Genomic DNA, 18,834 nt, shown 5'->3' on the forward strand with positions numbered 1-18,834 from the left:
GAGTAGAAACACAGAGGCAGATGTGATCCTAATGGTCCTCAATGAACTTACTATTTAAGAAGATGAGGAGAGAGGGAGACGATCATTGTGCACATTTTAATAAACGTTTTATTGTATTACATCAACACAACACTATCAGCAATGGCTCAGCCAAGCCATGGTCGTGATGTTCTGGCACCTCTCAGTGTCTCACTTTATCCCTTTGTAAAATGGGAGAATGATACTGACACACCTTTGGTATCCACCGATTAAAAGCACTTAGCACATGCCAAGTAATGTGCTAAACCACCAGCGTCCTTCTTCCATTCTTCCTCAGCCATGGAGGTGGGCGTATCAGATGAACTTAATCCTCTGGTTGTCCTGGAGGTGAGTGTATCGGATGTGGGTTGTCACCCATGAGTGTGGGCATATTTGACATGACGTGCTAGCACTGAGGGTATTAACGGAGCTCACTGAACATAAATTGGGCTGCAGATGGGGAGGGGAAGGGGAGCAAGTATTTTAGGAGGCTGCACTGATTTCATTCACAAGCATCTTGTACGTTCAGCAATGGGGTGGATGCTCCCATATGTGTAAGATGCAGAGACTGCCCACCTGGCTACCAAGAAGGTGCCCTCTGCCATGCTTCCACGCTGCTTCTAGGGGCACTTCGGAAAGTGAAATCTCAGCATGAAGGAACCCAACTGGCTTTCTCCAAGATGAAGAACCAAAGCCCTGCTTAGGGAAGCTGCATGACAAACCCAGACTATTACCCACTCTGCTCTTCATTAGCCATTGGCTGTGTGCGGGGCTTGGTGAGGAGGGGAATGGGAACGTGCCCCTAATGTTAAACTTCACTAGGAGACTGGAGAACTAGCACATTTACAAAGCTAGGGAATGCTGGTGTCCTGCTGCTCTTTGAGCGAACCGGCTCTGTTTGGCAAGATCCCATGTCTTCCCACCAAGGTTTTCTGATCATTGGAGGTCTCCTTTGCGTCTTCTCCGAGTCTGGGTGCAAAAGAACTTTTGCCGCTGCCTCAGATGCACACATGTTCAGAGACTATGCCGCAGCCATAGTGTGGCTGAGGAATGATCCCTTCACGAGATAAGAGACCCCTGAGGGAATGGTGCCATCAGAGCGCCCTTCGGAGGGCAGCTAAAGTCCCCGTTCCCTGGGATGGCTTATCCCCATCGGTACAAGCCTGATCCCACGCAGCTCAATCAGGTGACTCCCTAAGTAAAGACTATGATTGGGAGGCTGGATTTGAGAGTTTGCACTCAAATTTAGGAGTACAATATTTCATTCCCCACAATGGGATTTTGGCGTGAGGACTCCGTATGGTGCTCACTAGTAAATTAAAGGCTGCCTTTGTGCAGCATCATGGAGCTCGTCTATGCATTTGACGCCCCTTTCATTTACGCGGCAGTATTAAATGAGCTGAGGTACCTGAAGAAGGTAGGAAAGGCACATCCAGCATAGGACTTGTGATAAAAATCAAGCTCATGCCGAGATGTTTTAAACTCATTCACAATCTTCCTTTGGTTACCACCCTGCAGCTGCTTTAACCACTGGACAGTTACTAGACTTTGCTAACACCTGGCGCTTTGGGGGCAGCTTGCCCACCCATGAATGGAAGGAAGGAGAGAGCTTTGGTGTGTTGGTGAAAGGTTAGATTGGGATGACCTTGAACCGAGCTCAGCTAGGACCATGCTACCAGATTTAGGATGGATGTTATAGCACAAGTGATCCCTGCCCCTCCACTGTGCTGCTGAGAAAGGGATCAGGCCCATGGGCAAATTCCTATTCACTGTGGGTAAATTTAGTGCATAGGCACAAGACCTATGCACTACAGTCCCATGTAAGCATTAGGATTTAAGTAGTTCATAGGCGTTATGCTGGCCCTCTGCATGGTAATAAATTTATTATTACTATTTATTTGTCTTAGAGTAGCACCTAGACCCTCCCCCCGAATTCAGGATCCCATTGCACTAAGCACTGTACAAACCCAGAGGAAGAGACAGTCCAGGCTCTGAAGATCTTACAGTCTAAATAAACAAGCCAGACAAAGAATTGGGAACTGAGGTGAAGAGATGAGTGATTTTCCTGAGGTCACAGAGGGAGTTTTCAGGACTGAATGCCTGCCCAGTGTCCCAGTCCAGTGCCTTACCATAAGGTAATAGGAGAAATAGACATGATGGGCTAAAATGTGAAAGGCCTAGAAGATAAGAACAAGAAGTTGGTGTACGATGCAGAGAACGGTGAAGAGATGAGGGAGGGATCCTCAGAGGGGCAGAGGATGAGGTCAGAGTGATGGTGACCCTAGCAGTAGTATTTTGAATGACCCTCCTTCAGAATTTGCTTCCTGTTCAATGAGCATGGACCTTGGTTCGACTGAGAGGGTCCTGAGGGCTTTGCACCATGGAGGGGACATGGATCGGGATCTGATGCTATGCTGTAGGACTAAGGAACTGTGTGTGGATACTGACAGGTTTCAGAGTAGCAGCCGTGTTAGTCTGTATTCGCAAAAAGAAAAGGAGTACTTGTGGCACCTTAGAGACTAACCAATTTATTTGAGCATAAGCTTTTGTGAGCTACAGCTCACTTCATCGGATGCATCCTGTGGAAAATGTAGAAGATCTTTTTATATACACACAAAGCATGAAAAAATACCTCCTCCCACCCCACTCTCCTGCTGGTAATAGCTTATGTAAAGTGATCTCTCTCCTTACAATGTGTATGATGCAAGGTAACCTATTTCCCCTTGTTTTTTCCTACCCCCCACCTCCTCAGATGTTCTTGTTAAACCCTGGATTTGTGCTGGAAATGGCCCACCTTGATTATCATACACATTGTAAGGAGAGTGGTCACTTTAGATAAGCTATTACCAGCAGGAGAGTGGGTTTGTGTGTGTGTGTGTTGGGAGGGGGGTGTGTGAGAAAACCTGGATTTGTGCTGGAAATGGCCCAACTTGATTATCATACACATTGTAAGGAGAGTGATCACTTTAGATAAGCTATTACCAGCAGGAGAGTGGGGTGGGAGGAGGTATTTTTTCATGCTTTGTGTGTATATAAAAAGATCTTCTACACTTTCCACAGTATGCATCCGATGAAGTGAGCTGTAGCTCAAGAAAGCTTATGCTCAAATATATTGGTTAGTCTCTAAGGTGCCACAAGTACTCCTTTTCTTTTTGTGTGGATACTGAGGTTCCTCAGGGATTTTCATGCACTCTGAGGCTGTGTGCTAATGGCCCCTCTGATGCTTTGTCAATATTGCAGGGTTCACGCATTGGCATGGTGGATGCTATGACACCTTCTCAAGCTGCGGCCCACCTATGTAAGGATACCTGTACTGCTTATGAGGTTATGCAGGCAAAACTGGCTAATATACTGCCTTAGCACATGTCACTGCTAGGGGCTTGCTCCAGGGATTATAAAAGCCTACCACTTACAGCTAACAGAGTGGTAGCAGAAGTGTTCAGTTCTGATTGATGATTGTGGTGTATATGTAGTTCCGGGTACATAACACACCTGCATCACATGGGGACTTACTATGAAGTACCTGTGCTCTTGGGTTGAGTTACACAACTCTACCTGCATGATGTAATCTTATTGGTTGAAACTCTTTAAGAGTCTATTTTGACAATGTGAACCCTGCCCTTTTGGATGTGACATCAGAAACACAAGATTCGAATGACTCCTCAGGCATCCAGATCACACGCAAACTCCAGAAGTGGCCTGGTGCAACAAGCTATAGACAGACGCCTCAAGGATTTCGGTCTGAAGGTGCGCGCCCAGCATACAGCATACAGTGCAGGGGAAGGTGCACTCCAACCGCACTCCGGGTTGGGCGGATGGCAAAACCTGTGCTTTTCATACTGCAGATACCAGGTGTTGAGGCACAGGGCTGATGACCACACGGAAAGGGCTCAGCTCTGCTATTTCAAGCCTTTCTCCCCCAGCTCTTCCTGGCACTATTTCCATGTGCACTGGAAAAGTTCCCTCACCTGCTTTGGGCCTCTTGGTGAGGACAGAAGGTCCAGTTTGGCAAAGGTCCCTTGATTTGCCAAGCTGAGAGAGTGACATAAAACTGGTGCCAGGACCTGATGTTGACTGAGCATTCAGCTCTCCCACCATTTGGGAGACACCTAAAACATTGCAGGGGCTTCCTTAAAACATTCTGGGACTATGGATGATGACACGTTGAAATCCTGCCTCTGGGGCACTCTGCACCTATGCAGCTGAGAAACATGGACACAGACGGCATCATCACAAAGACTCAGCCAAACTGGTTGATAGAGCATAAAGGGACTGTCTCAGAAACATCCCTTGGGGCCTTTACCCCTCTGCAGTGTGCAGTAAGTACTCAGAGACAAAGTGTTTGACAGAGGTCTGCTTCATTCAGTGTCCCAGCACCAACTGCCTCTACATTACACAACAGAAGTCCCTTAAAGGTGCAGTTCCCCACACTCCTGACAGAACTCACTCAAAGGTGAGTGTAAGGTGCACATGCAAATCAAAGGGCAGGCTCCTGCCCCCTTAGCTGCAGTCCCTGTAGAACAGCTCAGGAGAGGCAGCGTGAGGCCGCAGAGGTTCCCTCCTCTCAGTAGTTGTACGCTGTACCCTGCAATGGTCCCTGGGTCAACAAACGTTATGGTTCCATCAACTCTTAATAGATTCATAAGTGTTAAGACCTGAAGAGATCATTGTGATAGTCTAATCTGGCCTACTGTATAACACAGGTCAAAGAACCTCCCCCAGTAATCTCTGCACCAAACCCGTCACTTCTGGGCGAGTTACAGAATAGCTTTTAGACAGACAACCAGTCTTGACTGAAAACTCAGAAGTGACTGGGAATCCACCAATCCAGGGTCACACGGGAAGTAAAAAGTTGTGGGAACCTGCTGACACCAGGAAAAGGGTGTGATAAATCTGGAGCATGTTAGCTGTGGGAAGCTCTTTTCTTAAAATAAGAATAATCCTCACCTCGGTCGAGCACTTCGATGTGCCGATGAAAGGCTCTGTGTTGCTTATTCTTGGTTTTATTATATTTCAAGAGAGATGCCCTCCTGGCCAGTTGTAATCACTGAAGATGCCACAGCACTTTTCACACTAGTTAATTCCCATTGCGTGGCCACAGTCCAGCTCAGGTAATTCCATGCTGCAGAGAGGATGTGCTTGCACTTTCAGTCCTCAACTGCTCCACTTTCAAATGTCTACACATTCCACCCCGTATGAGGCTGTGGTGGGCAAAGTGGATCCTGCAATGCACATGTGTGGATGGGAAACGCAAGGAGCAGCAGGCTGCCTGGGTCTTGTAACTTGCCAGATTAGGGCCTTTGTTTGTAAAGCACATTGTGATTCCTTGGAATTGTACAGTATTGCTATTGAGCCCTGATCTGGTGATGCTCTGCTGCCTGACTCAGGTGTGGGAGGGGAGACATGATTGCCAGGGCAATCTCCACTAGCGTGATCACTGTGAGTCCAGGGGTAACGCTTGCACTCCGGTTTCCTGGATAGAATGAAGTGTGGGTGACAGGAAAGGGAGAGGGAGGGGAGGAAATGTCAGGGGAGACAAACCCCTCTGTGTGACGCACAGTTCAGGAGAGTCCATTCTGGCCTGGCTAGGGAGGGCGGTGGCAGAAGAAACAATAAGAGGGCAGGTGAAGGGAGAGAGAGGTGACCTGTGATGTTGAGAGGAGACGGCGTAGGGTGACTGTCTCAGAAGCAGGGTGTGGCGATCGTGAGATAATCTGTCCGCCATGGGGCACAAGGAACCCCACCCCATGTGCAGTTATGAAATCTCTTCCAGTCTCATGGAGAGATCTATCATTTGAGTAAATTGCTCTGAGAGCTGGAAACTGCCAGTTAGGTTTTGCAGGAATGTTTGAACTCCCAGGCACTCAGTGACATTTACCAGCCTCTGAGCTCGCACGGGGCAGTTGCCTTGAAGTCTCAGCACACCATATCTTGGGTCAAAATCTGCAAGACCTGGTCCTCAAAGGAAAGGTCCCACATGCGCTCAGATTCTCCACTGACACACTCCTGGGTATTGATTTCACTGAGTCACCCCATGTTCTTAACTCATGGTACTACTTATAAAAGCAGGCACTAATCTGCTTCCAGTGTTGCCAACTCTCATGACTTTACTGTGAGTCTCGTGCTATTTGGTGTTCTTCTGAAAGCTTTGACTCCTGGAGTCATGTGATTAGATGAACATCTTAGATGTTGAGGTGGAGGGGGGGAGTGTGTAGCCCTCATGGTTGCAGAGAAAAGCTTGACAATGTGACCACAGGGTGCCCTGGAGGCTCAGCAGCAAGGAGGCAAAAACCAAAACAAAAAACCCAACTTTTATGATTAAGCCAAGCCCACAATATTTTGAGGCCTGGTACATGCTCTTTGAATGCTTGGGTTCGCAATCCTTAGCTTCCGTCACACTCTTAAATTCCTCCTCTAAATCCTATCCAACCCTTTTCAGGCTATGAAATCCTAGTTTTTCTGTTGTGTCCCTTCATGTGTAATCTCGCTCCACTTCTAACCATCTGTCTTGCCTTTCGTCACGCTTCGAGCTTTCTGAAGGACAAAAGAGGGTTGTTCAATGTACCCTAGTGCCATCAGAAACATTTCTTGCTTATTTCCTGTCCTGTTTTTAATGCACTCAAGCCCCTACTTTGTTTTTTGGATGGACTCTATACTCAGGGCAGGCACCAATTTTTTCCTCAGAGGAGATTCACTGTACTTTGACGGATAGGAAAAAAATAGGTTATTTTGTGCCAGGGAATGTCCCCTTGCACCTAGCTGTGGTGCATTTCAAAGCGCATCAGGTTGCTTTGTCCCCCATGCTTTTCAGTCCATTTCAAACTGCTCAGACCACTGAATCCCAACAATAAAGTTCCCAGATTCAGAGATTCCCGGGCCAGAAGGGACCATTGTGACCATCTAGTCTGCCCTCCTGTATAGCACAGGCCAGAGAATGGCCCCAGAATAATTCCCAGAGCCGATCTGTTAGAAAAACACCCAGTCTTGGTTTAAAGATTGTCAGTGCTGGAGGATCCACCACAACCCCTTGGTAAATAGTTCCAGTGGTTAATTACTCTCATTATCAAAAAATGTACATCTAATTTCTAGTCTGAATTTGTCGAGTGTTGACTTCCAGCCATTGTAGCGTGTTGTACCTTTTTCTGCTCAGGCCGAAGAGCCAATTATCAAATGTTTTTTCCCCATGTAGGTTCTTATGGAATCAAGTCTCCCCGTAACGTCTCTGTTAAGTGAAATAGCTTAAGCTCCTTGAGTCTATCACTATAAATAATGTTTTCTAATCTTTCAATCATTCTTGTGGCTCTTCCCCCAGCCCTCTTGGATTTATCAACATCCTTCTTGAATGGTGGGCACCAGAATGGGACACAGCATTCCAGCAGCAGTCGCACCAGTGCCAAATCCAAAGGTACAATAACCTCTCTGCTCCTACTTGAGATTCTGCCCCTTCCTTCGCAAGAGCGTTAATAAAAACTTTAAATAACCGTCATCACACTCCAGTCCTGGGGCACCATCAGACTTCTGGGGCACCTGACTGTTTGGCTCTGTCTGCTCTGAGGACCAGCCTTTGACTAGGACTCTTTAATCACTTTGCCAGCTTTTAATGTACAACAAGACTTTGCCCCTCATACAGAGGCTATTAATTAGCCTTAACAGCCTTTTGTGACAAGTCTTATAAAAAAGCTTTTGAAAATGCAAACGAATCACATCCATCAGGTTAGTTTTATTTACTATCTGACTAACTTTTTCCAACAAAGGGCCTTGAAGATTAGACAGCCTTTTCTTCTTTACAGGAGAGGAGCATTCACAGCAGGGCACAATTAACTCTCAACAGATCTGGATACTTTCCAATCAATCCCTACACACACCGGTGAAATCCTGGCCCCACGGAAGTCAAGGGCAAAACTGCCACTGATTTCAGTGGGGTTAATGCTTAATGATCATGTGTGTGGAAAGCTTAGGAGGAAAGAGGAGATAAAAAAGTTTGCATCTCCCTCCCCGAATCTTAGCTATTTACAGTGTTATATAGGCTTTAAAGCTGAGAAAGAAGCCAAAATCTATAATTCCACATACTAATCCCCTGGAAAAATCATAGAGCAGGTCCTCAAGAAATCAATTATGAAACACCTAGAGGAGAGGAAAGTGATCAGGATCCAGAACAGTCAGCATGGATTCACCAAGGGCAAGTCATGCCTGACTAACTTAATTGCCTTCTATGGTGAGATAACTGGCTCTGTGGATGAGGGGAAAGCAGTGGACGTGTTATTCCTTGACTTTAGCAAAGCTTTTGATATGGTCTCCCACAGTATTCTTGCCAGCAAGTTAAAGAAGTATGGGCTGGACGAATGGACTATAAGGTGGATAGAAAGCTGGCTAGATCATCAGGCTCAATGGGTAGTGATCAATGGCTCCTTGTCTAGTTGGCAGCCAGTATCAAGCAGAGTGCCCCAAGGGTCGGTCCTGGGGCTGGTTTTGTTCAATATCTTCATTAATGATCTGGAGGATGGTATGGACTGCACCCTCAGCAAGTTCGCAGATGACACTAAACTGGGAGGAGTGGTAGATACACTGGAGGGTAGGGATAGGATACAGAGGGACCTAGACAAATTAGAGGATTGGGCCAAAAGAAATCTGATGACAAGTGCAGAGTCCTGCACTTAGGACGGAAGAATCCCATGCACTGCTACAGACTAGGGACCAAATGGCTAGGCAGCAGTTCTGCAGAAAAGGACGTAGGGGTTACAGTGGACGAGAAGCTGGATATGAGTCAACTGTGTGCCCTTGTTGCCAAGAAGGCAAATGGCATTTTGGGCTGTATAAGTAGGGGCATTGCCAGCAGATCGAGGGACGTGATCATTCCCCTCTCTCTATTTGACATTGGTGAGGCCTCATCTGGAGTACTGTGTCCAGTTTTGGGCCCCACACTACAAGAAGGATGTGGAAAAATTGGAAAGAGTCCAGTGGAGGGCAACAAAAATGATTAAGGGGCTGGAACACATGACTTAAAAGGAGAGGCAGAGGGAACTGGGATTGTTTAGTCTGCAGAAGAGAAGAATGAGGGGGCATTTGATAGCTGCTTTCAACTACCTGAAAGGGGGTTCCAAAGAGGACGGATCTAGACTGTGCAGTGGGGGAGGTTTAGGTTGGATGTTAGGAAAAATTTTTTCACGAGGAGGGTGGTGAAGCACTGGAATGGGTTACCTAGGGAGGTGGTGGAATCTCCTTCAAGGTCAGGCTTGACAAAGCCCTGGCTGGGATGATTTAGTTGGGGATTGGTCCTGCTTTCAGCAGGGGGTTGGACTAGATGACCTCCTGAGGTCCCTTCCAACCCTGATATTCTATGATTCTAAAGGTGGGGCACATGTAAACACTGCTAAGAGACTAAACTTTATAACCTGGCCCCAGTCACAAAGGTCAATATCCTGTCACATGACCAGCATGGGCTGCTAGCCAATGGAATGCCCAGCTGCCCTTGTTGCAAACAGACAGGCTCCTATAATGTGTTATTAATCTCAGCTGAAGAGGTGAATCAGAAGCCTTGAAGTGCTTTCTTATTCAGGCTGGCGTAGTTAAGCAGCCCGGCTACATCTAGCACTACTGAGAGCTGGAGTTTTGGCTGCAGAGGAAGCGGTGGGTTGTTTCTAGAGAAGCGCAGGAGATGATGCATCAGAGAGAAACTGCGGCTTACTTCAGCCAACTGGGCTGCTTCATGTCACCATGCTGAATCAGGAACTGATTTAGGGCTGCCAATTCAGTCTTTTCAGTAAGATTAGCACTTTAAAGAGGGGGCAGCTGGGTGCAAGTGTGGCAGCAAAAATCTACACAGCTGTTTTTTGTTATGTTAATTAAAAGGAAATGTGTGTGTGTATATACCTCATATTAATATTACAGCTATTTCATTACTCCTTCAGGCAGAGTAGGGACAAAGAGTGTTTTTGTTTTTATTGATTGTTAGTTTTAATTGCCTGTAAGAAGAAAACCAGAACCAAGATTTTTCTACTCTAAATAATTCAAGGCAGAATTCACAGGTACACACTCTGGCTGTTTTGTGCCTCTTCAGTGACATAAAGCAGCTATAAACCTAACGTTAGTCACTCTGCTAATAGGCTGTATCACAAGATCCAGTGTCGAAACATTTCCCAGACTAATTGCATTGTCCCCTGTGAGCTCACTGTGTGAAATGTCAAGTTATTTGATCACTACCAAATGATATTGTTCTTGAATGTACGAATACTTCTTGCCTCCACGTCCATGGAATCACACACCATATATCTGCCGAGATGCTCAGACTCGCTCTGGGACATATGTTCATGTACACCCACAGACTGAAGTGCATCCTTCATTCTCATTCAAATTACAACATCAAGAATGTTAATGACCAAAGCAGTCCACAGATGTCTCAGAACTGGGACCAGGTAGCAAAGCAGATCGAACTCTACATCAATGGCTCTCAACCTTTCCAGACTACTGGACCCCTTTCAGGAGGCTGATTTGTCTTGCGTACCCCAAGTTTCACCTCACTTAAAAACTACTTGCTTACAGAATCAGACATCAAAATACAAAAGCACATGATTACTGAAAAATGGCTTACTTTCTCATTGTTACCATATAGTTATAATATCAATCAATTAGAATATAAATATTGTACTTACATTTCAAAGTATAGTCTATAGAGCAGTACAAAGAAGTCATTAAACTTTAGTTTGTACTGACTTTGCTGGTGCTTTTTATGTTGCCTGTTGTAAAACTAGGCAAATATCTAGATGAGTTGATTTACCGCCTTGAAGACCACTGTGTGCCCCCAGGGGTACATACCCCTGGTTGAGAACCACTGTTCTACAGCACTCAATGACTACACACATACTAGTGCAAGCTCTGGGCCTGGTGCATACACTGAGCTACCTCTCACTCACAAAAGGGTACTAGGGACAGCAAAACAGCACAAGAAAACTTGCCCGGAGGTAACCAAGAAGACCCTGTCTCCGGATACAAAGAGAAGATTTCAGTGGGCTCCTCTAACTCAGGCAAGGAGTAGGAGCTGGTGGCTAGAGCAGGGGACAGCACTGGAATTCTGCAGCTCTATTCCCAGCTCTGGCCACTGACTTGCTGTGTCATCTTGGGCAGGTCACTTTGGTGCAGATTTCAATGGAAGTTAGAAGCCTAGTTAGCTTTGAGGATCTGGGCCATCCCCACTCTGTGTCTGTTTCCGTAAGTGTAAAATGGGGATGGTGATACTCATCTACCCCACTGGGTTAAAGGGAAAATTAATGAATAATTGTTAAAGCTTAATGAATAATGTTTGTAAAATGCTTTGAGATCACGTATGGTGTATCTTAGAATAGTAAGATAACGACCTCAAATGCATGTGATGTGCAACTGTTGCCTGAATTAATAAACTCTCCTGAGTCATTACTCTCCTCAACGTTGCTTTGGAAAGGAAGTTTCTCCCTTGATTAAGGCTTGGCAGTTCTGTTACATTTTTTCTAGCTGCCTGGCAAGCTCTGTGGTGTCAGGATGAAATATCCATCCTATTGTTACTTTCTTCCTGTGAAACAAGATGGAGCCCAAAGTGGCTTTCGGGATCTTTGGGGTTTTAAAAGCACAGGTTCAAGGATGCAATGAGTTTCAGGGTTAGCCTTTCATTTTTGGAGAACTGGATTCAGAAATGAGGAGAGAGGGGCATCAACAGAGCAGTGTGGAGAGCCCAGGGCTGAAATAGCAGGAGTCCAGGACTGAGAATGAAGAGGGCTGCAGGTCAGGGGTGAGGGGCGCTGGCAGAGCTGTGCGCGCGGAGCCCAGGGCTGGAATAGCAGGCAGCTTCAGATCAGGAGTGAAAAGCATTTGCAGGGTTGGAATAGCAGCAGTATTGCTGGTCTCAGGAGAAACGTTGTGACCAGAATCAACTACAGGAAGGCCCACAACTCCTCATGGGAAGCAGCTGGTCCTTCAATAATGATGGCTAAGATCCCTCAGCATCCTATCCTGGTGCAGTCTACAATCTTGGGCAATTACAAGAAAGGAGATACTCACCTTTGGGTGCCTGAGGGTGCTCCACCCTCTAATCACAGAGCTACTGTATGTTACATAGGTCACCGTTCCAAAGTCAGTGGCACCTCCCTGTCTATTAAAATGTATTCACTGCTTAGGTGAGCCACTTTTGTAAACCATCACCTGGCAGCAGGGAGCTCCTCTCATTGGGTCAGAGCCTACCATCTGCTCGTCTCCTGACTTTGCATCTTGTTCTAAAGATGGGGGAGCCTCACTTTGGAGAATGAAACAATAGCAATGAAACCATGAGCTAGTTCCAAAATGACTTGGAACTCAGACCTTGGCATGTAACAGCAGTAAACTCCACGCTTCTGACTATTGCTCAGCAAGAAACACCTCTTGTGCTCTTAATAAAACACTATCTGCCACCCTTGGTATTTATAAAGCTAAAACACCCAGGCCCTGCTATGGCGATCCACTCAGAGACTGAAGGCCAGATTCAGCAGTGAGTCTAAATTGGGGTAACCCCTCTCCAGCCCCCACAGTGTGCATGTGGTACCAAGTGGAGTTCCCATCTTGCTCTGCAAAGAGTAACTACGTATTAGATGTGGTCCAAGGTTATCTGTGGTTTCCTTTATTGTTAACTTCCACAACAACGTAAATTAGAGGACTCATGCAGGACACTTTCCCCCAATTCCCTGTGCCTCACAGAGATCCTCCAAACACTCTTACGTTCTGCATTTGAGCTAAGAGAATCCACCAGCTAGCAAGAGTCAGCAACATAACTCTGCATGTCTACATAGGGGTGTGTTAGTCTAGGGCAGCAAAAACCATGTTAGTCATGAGGCAACTGGCATTAGTCTGAATTGACTGGGGAGCCACGAATTCTTATGCAGGGTACTGGAATCTGAACTAGAGCTATGTAAACAATGCTTTTTTCAGTTGGCTGGCAATTCTGAAAAATTGGGGAGAAAAACTTTGTTTTGGGTCAAACTGAAAATGAATACCTGTAAACGTTTGGTGAATCGAAACGTTTTAAAAAAATGTTTGTTTCAGGTTGAACAAAATGTTCCATTCAGATTTGAAGCTTTCAAAAATATTTCTGCATTTTTAAAAGATAAAACATAAGGAAATTTCAAACCAAAAAGTCACTTCAAAATGAAAAATTAGAACCTTTAGAAAATGTTGAAATGAAAGGTTTTACCTTTTTTGAAATTTTTTTGTTTTCAACAGGAACAGTTGGGCAAAACAGACATAATTTCGAGAGACAAGGTGGGCAAGGTAATATCTTTTATTGGACCAACTTCTGTTGGGGACGGAGACAAGCTTTCGAGCCACACAGAGCTCTTCTTCGACCACAGAAGTTGGTCCAATAAAAGATATTATCTCACCCACCTTGTCTCTCTGCTGTTCTGGGTGCGACATGGCTACAACACTGTATACAACAAATTCAAGAAACATTTTGGTGTTGCTACATCTGCATTTTTTGCTGAGAAAAGTTGTGGCCAAAAAATTTCACCCTGCTCTACTTCCACCCTGTTAGAGTATGTTACACCAGCTTAGATTAATTCACTTACACATAACTTACCAATGTATAACCTACACCTCCGCCACTTACACATCACCTCTGCATTTGGCAGGTGTAAAGTGTGCGTCTCACACACTGAGGGGTCAGAAAAGAAGGTTGAAGTAAGAAAAATAATGAACAGAAGGCTGTAATATACAGTGTTGTTGTAGCCGTGTGTCGGCGCCAGGATGTCAGAGCAATAAGGTAGGTGAGGTGGTAGCTTTTAGTGGACCCTACTGCTACTGGGGAGAGAGACCAGCTTTTGAGCTATGCAGAGCTCTTCTCCAGGTCTGGGATAGGAACTCCCAGTGTCACAGCTCAATGCAAGGTGGAACAGATAGTTTGGCATAATCTAAGGGACCATTCAAAGAGAAGTGACCCGTTAACACCCATGTAGTCATAGGATAAAAAGTGGGGCTAGTGGGTTACAGGAGGCTGCAAGAAAGTGTAATCTGAAGTAGGCCAGGCCCTACTGTAACCTATATTTTCTTGCAGGTCCTTGAGGTGCAAGCTATACCATCTTAGAGACTCTATTATAGATCAGTAAGTGGGTCTGAGGCTTGGTCTACACAAGCAATTTATCTCGGTATCACTATGTTGCTCAGGGGTGTGGAAAATCCATACTCCTAAGCAACGCAGTTATACCGACCTAACCCCTAGTGTGGACAGTGTTATGTCTACGGGAGAGCTTCTCCTGCCGCCATCGCTACTGTCTCTTGGGGAGGTGGGTACCTACACCAATGAGAGAAGTCCTCCCGTCAGCATAGGTAGCGTCTTCATTTTCAGTGTAGACAAGCCCTGAGAGGGTCTGGAAAGCTACCTGAGGAGGTAGGAATGTAAGTTAGTGTGGAGGAGTCTAACCAACGTACACTTCTGAATTTGGCTTTGGCATAGTATAAATCACGGTGCTCGTGGGTGGCTCCTGTGCTCCGGGGCTGGGAGTGTGGCTCCTGGGGAATCTGATGATCTCAGCAACAAGCAGTGTGACTCTAAGTACTAGTGCCCTACATTCCCAGGCTGAGCTTGGGAATTCTGTCGCTTGCACCCTTCACTGCAACCAACACAGCTATTGGATAGAGATTTACAGAGGGAGGAAAGGCAAGATGGTGATAAGATGGTAAATGGGCAGAAAAACCCGTTGATTAGGTCTTCTTCTGGTAAATGGGTCAGACATTGCATGAAAGGCATATGCTGCTGGCACTTGTGCTACCCGTCACCTGATGCTGAACTACCAGAGGGCAGATCAAAAGCCGCCCACAAAGGCAGTTAGAGATTTTATAAGAGGAAGCCCTGGCCAGCATGACTCACCAGTCATGATTGGTGGCACACCTACTCAGGAGCCTGGCAGAGCAGAAGGGAAGAAGCTTGAGCATCTTAATCTCTCCTTGATTTCAGATTGTCTCCCCTTTCCCAGAGCCACAGCCAAAATGCCACTTGAAGGATGGAGTGAACTGTGTCTGCAGACATTAACTGCTGTTCCTCTGTAGGATGGGAGCAGGGGGAGATGCCTGGCTGGGGAGCTGTGCCGCTCTAAAGGGATTTCTTTTCAGTTATATGTATATATTATTGGCAATCAGGGTGGAGGCCCCATTGTTCTGGGTGCTGCACATTTATGCAGACATGGTCCCTGCTCCAAAGAGTTTACAATATAATCTGAGTCAAGACACCATAAATGAGAGGGAAGGAAGGAGAATGAATATCACAGTGATATGAAACACTGCATCTCCAACTCCCCTCAGCTCTCCCTCCTTCCCCCCCTCCAGCTCTGCCCATGCCCCTCACAACCAGTGAATCTGACTTGGCCTCTCTCCGGCTCTGTGGAGCTGCCTGTGCTCCAAAGCTAGCTGCTCAGAGGAACGTTCTCTCTTTCTTTCCTTTGGCTCCTGCAGTTGGATGTGGACTGTTCTCAGACATTCAACATGGAGGGTCTATTTATTTACATACCTGGGTGCACCGGGCATGTTATGGATCACCCCTTCCTTAGTCATGGTTTCCACACAAAGTCCCTTGGAGAGGAATTCTCTCTCAAAAATATCTTGTAGGCACAGTTTCTTTACCTGGTTCAGATTAGATTTCCCACAGTATTTCTTTTCTATCTTTTGACAAAAGAAGAATGATAACCCCCATGGGGGAGGAACTGGACATGCTTTGATTTAGTGTTTAATATTCTGTTGCTTATTGTTGCTGTTGCAAGCGTTTGTTTAGTTTGGGGAAGATCAGCCATCCCTGGATGGGACATCATGAGGCAGCTGACCTGGGAATTCCTTTGGGCAGACAATTAAAAAATATCTATCCCTCTACCTACCTATCTATCCATCTAGGAAGGCAATTCTTTTTTCAAAGCTTCACATGCTTGGCAAAAACAAAAGTGAGAGAAAGGAGCACACAGTCTACAGGAATAGAGATTCCTCAGCTCTCCCCCCTTCCCAGCCTCTTCCCACTCCTTCCATTGCTCCACAGAAATTCCCAGGTTGGATTAGCCCAGCGGACCATCCTGTTCAATGTCCTCTCTCTCTGACAGTAGTCCGTACCAGTTACTTCCAAGGAAGGTGCATGAAACCCAGTTGTAGGCACGACTGGAATAACCTGCCCATAAGGGAAGTTTCTGCTTAATCCCTGTCAGTCAGTGGCTGGCTTATGTCCCGAAGCATAAGAGTTTACACCTCTTGTTTTTTTACCCTATCTACTGTAATGCTTGATGTTCTTGCAATACAGCTAAACGTCTGCTCCCTTTGTGAATCCCACACAGTTCTTGGCCTCACTGATAGCTTGTGACACTGAGTTCCAGCCGGGCTTTTCCTCAGACAATTTCCAGACTCTTTTGGTGAGTGTATTGGGGAGGGGAGGGGGTTCTGGAAACTGAAATGTGTGTGTGTGTGTGTGTGTGTGCAAGTGCTGTCCCAGTCATCCTTTTCAGGGTATCACTGACTCTATTCTGAACACACCAGCCCCCACTGCTCAACAGCCTCCACAAGGGGCCAGATTCTGCACTGAAGTGCACAGGATTGCTTGGTCTCCGCCTCAGTGCAGAGTAGGTTCCGTTGCATCTTCTGCCCATGCATGTGCCCGTGGCCTCTCGCCAGTGGGCAGCAAAAGGCTTTAGGATGAGGACGTTTATCCAGGACCCAAGCGTACTGTTCATCTTTCATTTCGCTCCCAGCAGACCTGGAGCCTGGCACACACCCTGCTTTCCATGGGTTTGCTCTGCACATGGTGGATGTTACTTCTCAGGCCACCAGCGGCTGTAGCATCAAACTCTCAAAAGTCAAAACCCTGCTACTTTTTCTGTTAGTTTATTTTGTTTGGCCTAAGTCCCAGAGGACATAACTGTGGGTTTCTGAATATTTAAGGCCAATGAGTTATGCTGGAAACACCCTGGGTGTGTGCATTTTACCAGGGAGCGGCTGGGTCTGGTAGGTCCTCGCACCTTGATTTTAGAGTTCTGCAGAACGAGGTAGGGCTGGCTGCGTGCTGCTCCCTGCTGGGGCTGCATTTCAGGTAGGCATGGTCTGTGATGGCTTCAGCCTCAAGATGTTCTGGGTGCGATGGCTTCAGAGCCACACACAGAAAGGTGGAGAAACCATTAAAGGGTTATGAGGGTAGCAAAGGACGGGAGAGGGTCCTCTGTGTCAGTCGGGAGCCCTTGGGGTCTCTCTTTTGCACCCTTGACACCAGCAAGGCCCCTTATCTCTGGGGCCCATGTTTTGGCCAAGGACACCCTGCAGAGCTCAGCCCCTCTCTAAAGCTGGGCAGGAGTAGGTGCTCCCTTTCCCCTGAGAAGCTGAGCATAGGCTGCTCCTGCAGCACTGTCAGCCCACTTCCACCCCTCCCCGCCAAAGGGAGCAAGAGACATAGTGCAGATATGGAAAACCAAGGGCTGCTCCATCCATCAGACCCCCTAGTACATACACTATGCCTGTCACCGTGGTAGCTGAGCACCTGTGGCGTCTTCAGAAGCCGGTGAGGCTGTGAGACTGGCTGGCATAGTGGAGCCGATACCAGTGAAACAGTGTCCCTGCCCTGCATCGATCCCTCAGCTGCCCAGAGAGTAGCTGAAAGGGGGAGCTACTCCCGGGGTCCAGCTTCTCCTCTGTCTGCGGGAGTGATTAGGCTGCTGTAAGGCCATCTCCAACAGACTGATGTTATCTCCATAGTGACGCAGGCAAGTGGCCCTCACCCCGGTTTAGAACCATGTCAGGGTCACTCTCTGTCTGTTTCTCCTGTGCCACTACCTGAATGATAGGCCTGGAGCCAGAAGTCTTTCACTGATCTTCTGGGAAATTACCAGGCATTTGCATTATTGACAGAGCATCTCAGCTCTGCGCTCTCAGGCAAGTCCACAGAACTCAGCGCGGAGCTGCTTATTTCATGGCAGCATTCACGGCTGCACCCTGCAGCTCCTGAGAAAGCAAAGCTTTGATGTCCTGCTTTCATGGTGCTAAATTTAGAAAATCCCTAAGCTGGAAGCTCTTCAGAGGCGAGACTGGGCTTTTAAACCAGAATATGAAAGTTTTTAACTTTTGCACCATAACAAGACAAAAGATCATCACAGGACTGTCTGCTCTCACTGAGGCCATCTTTTTCCTGTCGGGCCTCTTCTGATTGAATATTCATTACTCTTATTGCAGTCTTGGCTAGCAGACCCAGTCAAGACCGGGACCCCACTGTACTAGGCACTGTGCAAATATATAGTGAAAGACAGTCCCTGCCCAGCAAAGCTTACAGTCGAAATAAACCAGACAGACAAATGATAGAAAGAGAAACGGAAAGGAGAGGTGAAGTCACTGTCCAATGTCACAGAGCAGTCAGTGGCAGAGTTGGAAATAGATCCCAGGTGGTCAGAGTGCTGGTTTGGGACCCTAGCCACTGGCCCACACTGCCTCCTTGGCACGCTTGCCACTGAGCCAGCCTTCCAGCACCCCACTCCCCAAACGGGAGCTCAATTTCCTGGAACTGTGCAGAAGGAACAGTAGAAGGGGAAGCCTGTTCCATTTGTGATGGAAATGCTTTGGGGAAGGTTTGTGCCTGAAGGCTGGCATCCTGACTAGGGCAGAGTTAAGGTTATGGTTCATTGTCTGTAGTCTATAAATAGCTGTGCAAGTGCAAAAGAATGTGTCTCTGGATAGAGGAGTTGAGGGTATGATCCTTGCTTTTGAGATTTGTGTTAAATATGTGATGGGTGCAGCAACTTTCACCGATACAAAATGTAAAGTGTCACTGTGTATGAAGGTTCCACCTCCCAAAAAACCAAAACAGACCACTGT

The sequence above is a fragment of the Caretta caretta genome, chromosome 3, assembly GCF_965140235.1.
Source record: "Caretta caretta isolate rCarCar2 chromosome 3, rCarCar1.hap1, whole genome shotgun sequence".
Classification (NCBI taxonomy): domain Eukaryota; kingdom Metazoa; phylum Chordata; order Testudines; family Cheloniidae; genus Caretta; species Caretta caretta.